Consider the following 6,285-nt stretch of genomic DNA (forward strand, 5'->3'; position numbering starts at 1 on the left):
TGTCTACAATTAATTTTTTTTGGTCTTTTTTTTAGGTTTTTGCGAGGCAAACGGGGTTAAGTGGCTTGCCCAAGGCCACACAGCTAGGTAATTATTAAGTGTCTGAGACCGGATTTGAACCCAGGTACTCCTGACTCCAGAGCCGGTGCTTTATCCACTGCACCACCTAGCTGCCCCTCTACAATTATTTTAAATGGAATTTCTCTATTTCTTCCTTCTGGAGTGATAAAAATACTGATGATTTATGTGGGTTTATTTTGTATCCTGCAACTTTGCTAAAGTTGTTAATAATTTCAAGTGCTTTTTTAGTTGATTCTCTAGAATTTTCTCAATATAACATTATACCATCTTCAGAGGGATATTTTTGTTTCCTCATTGCCTATTCTAATTTCTTTAATTTTTTCCCTCAAATTGCTATAGCTAAGATTACTAGTATAATATTAAATAGTAGAGGTGACAATGGGCATCTTTACTTCACTCCTGATTATATTGAGAAAACTTCTATCTAATCCCCATTACAGATAATATTTGTTGATGGCTTTAGATAAATATTACTTAGCATTTTAAGGTAAACTCCATTTATTTCTATGCTCTTTAGTGGTTTTTAATGGAAATAGGTACTGTATTTTTAAAGGTTTTTTTTCCTGCATCTATTGAGATATTTATATGATTTCTATTGAATCTATTATAGATATGGGCAGTTATGCTGATAATTTTCCTAATATTGATCCAGCCTTGTATTCCTGTTAAAAATCACCTGGTCATGGTATATGATCCTTGTGATATATTGCTATAATGTCTTTACTAGTATTTTATTTAAAATTTTTGCATCAGTTTCATGAAAGAAATAATTTGCTTTCTGTTTTAGCTCTTATTTAGGTATGAACACTATATTTGTGTCATAAAAGGAATTTGGTAGGACTCCACTCATTTTTCTAAATAGTATTGAGATTGTTTTTTAAATGTTTGGTAGAATTTGCTTGTGAATACATCTGTTTGTGAGAATTTTTTCATAGGAAGTTCATTGATGACTTGTTCAATTTCCTTTTTTCTAATATTGGATTATTTAAGTATTTTATTTCTTTTTCTATTAATCTGTTTAGCTTATATTTTTATAGATATTCATCCATTTTATTTAGATTGTCAAGTTTATTGGCAGATAATTGGATAAAATAACTCCTAGCAATTTTCTTAATTTCCTCCTTATTGGTGGTGAATTCACCTCTTTCATTTTTGGTACTAGTAATTTGGTTTTCTTCTTTCTTTTTTAAATCAAATTAGCCAATGGTTTATCTATTTTATTGGGGGGGTTTCATAAAACCAGTTTCTAGTTACATTTATTGTTCAATGATTTTCTTTCATATTTATTCATCTCTCCTTTGATTTCCACAATTTGATGTTTAAATGGAGACTTTTAATTCTAGTTTTTTTTTAGTTGCATGCTCAGTTCAGTGATATGTTTTTTTCTCCATTTTATTGATCTAAGCAATTAGAGCTCTAAATTTCCCCTAAATACTGCTTTGGCTGTATCCCATAAATTTTGGTATGTTGTCTCCCTGTTGTCATTTTCTTTAATGAAATTGTCAGTTTTTTCTATGATTTATTTCGACTTGTTTGACTTGTTTTTTACTATTATTTAATTCTCAAGTATAATATCTCTTTCCAGTTTATATTTTTTAATGTAATTTTAATTGGATCTTGATCTGAAAAGGATATGTTTACTATGCCTGCTTTTCTATATTTGATTGTTAGGTTTTTATGTCTTAAGATACATGGTGAATTTTTGTGTAGGTGACATGTACTACTGAGAAAAAGTATATTACTCTATATTCTCATTCCGTTTTCTCCAGAGATCTAGCATAGCTAACTTTCCAGAGTTTTACTCACCTTCTTAAATTCATTCTTGTTAATTTTTTGGTTAGGTTCATCTAGTTCTGAAGGTAAGTTGAGATCTCTCACTATTCTACTTTTATTATCTATTTCCCATTCAGTTTCTCCTTCAAAAATTGAGATGCTATATCATTTGGTACATATATGTTTAGTATTGGTATGACTTCATTATTTATGGATGCAGCTTGGTGATGCAGTGGATAGAGCCCTGGCCTTGGAGTCAGGAGGACGGGGAGTTCAAATCCAGCCTCTGACACTAGACTCTTACTAGTTGTGTGACCTTGGGCAAGTCAACTACTCCTGACTGCCTTGCATCTAGGGTCAGCTGCAGTCGTCCTGCATCCATATCTGACCCCTGGATCTGGATGGCTCTGAAGGAGAAAGTGAAGCTGGGGACTGAGCCCAGCACCTCCTCACTCAAATCCAATTCGTGTGCTTGTCATGCCATCACCTCCCAGATGTCATGGGCTTCTTTGAAAATGAAGGACAAAACAATTTAAAAAAAACATTGTCTATGTACCTTTCAGCAAGATATAGTTTCCTTCTTTATCCCTTTTAATGAGATTTATTTTTGCTTTTGATTTGTCTGAGATCAGGATTGATATTCTTGCTTTATTTTTTCTATTTCATTTGAAATATAATAGATTTTTCTCTAGCCTTTTATCTTTACTCTGTGTATATTTCTGTGCTTCAAATGTGTTTCTTGTAAAGGTCCTGCAGGATTCTGGTTTTTAATCCAATCTGCTATCTGGTTTCATTGTATGGGTGAGTTCATCCCTTTCATTTTATAGTTGTAAATGCATTTTTCCTTCCATCCTATTTTCTCTTGTTTAGCCTCATCTCTCTCTTATCCCTTCACTCTTTCCATCCTCACAAGTGTTTTACTTCTGATCACCAACTTCCCCAATATACTCTCTCTTTTATCTGTCCCCACCCTCCCTTCTATTATCATGGTCCTTTTTTTCCTTAAAGATTTCTATATTCAAATGAATGTGTATGTTATTCCCTCTCTGAGCCAATTTTGATGATCATAAGGTTTAAGCTTTGGCTGCCACCCCCAATCCCATTTTTCCCTCCATTATGATGGTTCTTTCATTCCTCTATTATGTGGGATAATTTACCTCCTGCTTCTTCCATTGCAATTTTCTCACCCCTGTATTTTTTTTTTTGGAATATTACCCATCAAAGTCACCTTATATCTACACCTTGCCATATAGAAATATAGTTTATTTAACCTTTTGAATTTTGGAGTTTTTCCTTCTTTCTTTCATTATTATTTTATTTTATTATTGCAATTACATGTTATAAAAGTTTTTCAACATTCTTCCACATGCATATGCATATTTTTAAGTTACATAATTTTCTTCTACCCACCCTTCCCACTCTTTTCTTGGTTTTTTAAAAAACCTTTTTCATGTTTCCCTTGAATCTTGTATTTGGAGGTCAAATTTTTTTTATTCAGCTCTAGTTTTTTTAATTAGAAATGCTTAAAATTTCATTAAATGTTTATTCCCCCCCCCGGAAAAATTATTTTCAGTTTTTCTGACTAAGTGCTTGCTGGTGGTAATTCTAACTCTTTTTCTTTCCAGCATGCCACATTCCAAGCCCCTCTGGTTCTTTAATGTGGAAGCTACCAAATCCAATATAATCTTGAATGTAGATCCACCATATTTGACTTGTTTCTTTTTGGCTGTTGGCAAAACAGCCTTAATTTCTCCTTCATCTGGAAGCTCTGGGATTTGACTATGTAGTTCTTCAGAGTTTTCATTTTGGGATCTCTTTCAAACAAGGAGGGGATCCAGACACTGTGCCAGGGCCCCACCCCTAGTGAGGGGAACCCAAGGCAAGGTGGGGAGCCCTCAATACTTATGCAGTGGCTGTCCAATGAGCTCTAGCCCTGACAATGAGGGGAAACCACAACAGTGGTGCAAGTTTGATTCATGGCAGGACTTCATGACCAGAGTTTGTCCGGTGCTTGTCGAACTCAGAGGTCAAAAGCACATTAAGTGGGTGATTCTGCCAGATCATTCAGAGGGTGGCAGAGGTTTGTTGGGAGACCAAGTTCAGGGCTCAGCTTGCTTGCGGGGCCTTAGTTCTGGAAAAAGAGGGTGTCCCTAATATCTGGACAGACCTGCACTTTAGAAAGTTCACTTGGCAGCTGAGTGCAGGATGGACTGGAATAAGGAGAGCCAGGGCTGAAGACCATTGTGACAAAGTGACAAAGGCCCACACCAGCACGATAGACATATCAGAGTTGCTTTAAAGGCAAGAGTTGCTTTAAAGATAGAATTACAGGGGCGGCTAGGTGGTACAGTGGATAAAGCACCAGCCCTGGAGTCAGGAGTACCTGGGTTCAAATCCTGTCTCAAACATTTATTAATTACCTAGCTGTGTGGCCTTGGGAAGCCACTTAACCCCATTTGCCTTGCAAAAACCTAAAAAAAAAAAACCATAAAATAAAAATAAAAGATAGGATTACAGAACCTGGCAACAAATTGTATATGGGGATGATAGTAAAGAGTCAGGGATATCATTTGGGTGACAAGGGAATGTGGAGCTCTTAACAGTTGGGAATATGGGGGCAATGGAGCCACCTTTTCACAAAGGAAATTTAGGATAGGGGAGCCTTTGAAGGGAAAGATAATTAGTTAAATCTGGACATGTTGCATTTAAGATGTCTACAAGACATTCAGTTAAGAAATACAATAGATACGTGGAGATATGAGACTAGAGGTCTGGAGAGAGATTAGGGCTGGATAAGCAGATCTAGGAACCACCTCATAATGATTGGTAACTGATCCATCAAAGTTGATTCCCAATACTATATTCTATAGTAAGGGGTCTGCAACCTTTCTGTAAAAGACTAGAAATAGTAATTTTTTTTTTTTAGGTTTTTTCCAAGGCAATGGGGTTAAGTGGCTTGCCCCAAGGCCACACAGTTAGGTAATTATTAAGTGTCTGAGGTCGGATTTGAACCCAGGTACTCCTGACTCCAGGGCCGGGACTCTATCCACTGCACCACCTAGCCACCCCAATAGTAAATCTTTTAAGCTTTGCTGGCCATAAGACAAATTCAAGGATATTATATAGGAATTTATATAACAAGAGAAAATATTTGCATAAATTTTATATTGATGAAATTAAAAGTGTAATATTGAATGAGTACTTTTTTGGAAATAGAGATGAAAAGATGAAATAATGAAATTTTTTTAGAAGATAACATTTCATTTAATTAGGGTCCAAAGTTGGTGTTCTATATCCTCAAAATAAATTACAGATGTTCATTTGTTAATATGTCTCTCGAATGAGATTTTATGTACTCATCTTTTTAAAAAATCTTTTTATAGAGAGGTACTGACAAATACTGGTGTTAGTTCATGAGTATTTGATTTTAATTGAACACATTCATCATTTAAAAGGCATTTATAGAATTTTATTAGGTTCTTTTGTTATTTGCCTTTTAACATGATATTACAGATAAATCACTTTCAATTCAAAGTTATATGGAAACTCCTCAATTACACAACTAAATGTATTCTGAAATTCATTTTTTCCCCTTGCACTTGCATAGAGTCTGCAAAACACTGTTGGAACTTTAGTTTGATCTCAGGAAATATATCTGCAAACAATTTGTGTAAGAATCAAGAATTCACTTCTTGTTTGACCTTTTGATAGCCTGAGAATATATATATATAAAGCAGTTTGACATTAGATAGATAGATAGATATAGATAGATAGATAGATAGATAGATAGATAGACAGATAGACAGATAGCAGCTTGACATTATTTATGACCCAAACAACATTAATTTTCAGGGAACTGATTTTGCCATAGTATAATTTTTATATATTATGAGTTTTTCCTAGGAATTTAAGATTGAATTCATTAAGAAAGGCAATTCTTCAGCAAAACTTAATTTCCTTGGGGTGAGGGAGGAATACTGGGGAATATTATGATGATGTAAAAAAAACAAGACACCAATAAAATGTTTTTAAGATAATTTTCAAAGTCACTTAATGATCAATAATAGTTGTTGAAGGCAGTTTGCTGACCGTTGTTCTAAGGAAGAAGAGAATTTAGGAGTGAGCCTTGGGGGACACCCATAATTAGTATGATCTAGATAACAATCCAGTAAAAGAGGATAAAAATTGAGAAAAGGCTTTTAGATTTGATAAATGAAAGGTCACTGGTTATATATTCTCAGTGCCTAGCCTCATGTTTGACCCATATTAGAACTTAATAAAAGGCAGTTAGGAGGTATCAAGGATACAGAGTGCCAAGCCTGGAGTCAGAAGGACTGAGTTCAAATTTGGCCTCTGACACTAGTTAGATGGATTTGAATAAATCACTTAACTCTTTGCCTCTTCTTCATCTCTAAAATGAGCTGGAGAAGG

Source organism: Macrotis lagotis, chromosome 1 (assembly GCF_037893015.1).
Source record: "Macrotis lagotis isolate mMagLag1 chromosome 1, bilby.v1.9.chrom.fasta, whole genome shotgun sequence".
Classification (NCBI taxonomy): domain Eukaryota; kingdom Metazoa; phylum Chordata; class Mammalia; order Peramelemorphia; family Peramelidae; genus Macrotis; species Macrotis lagotis.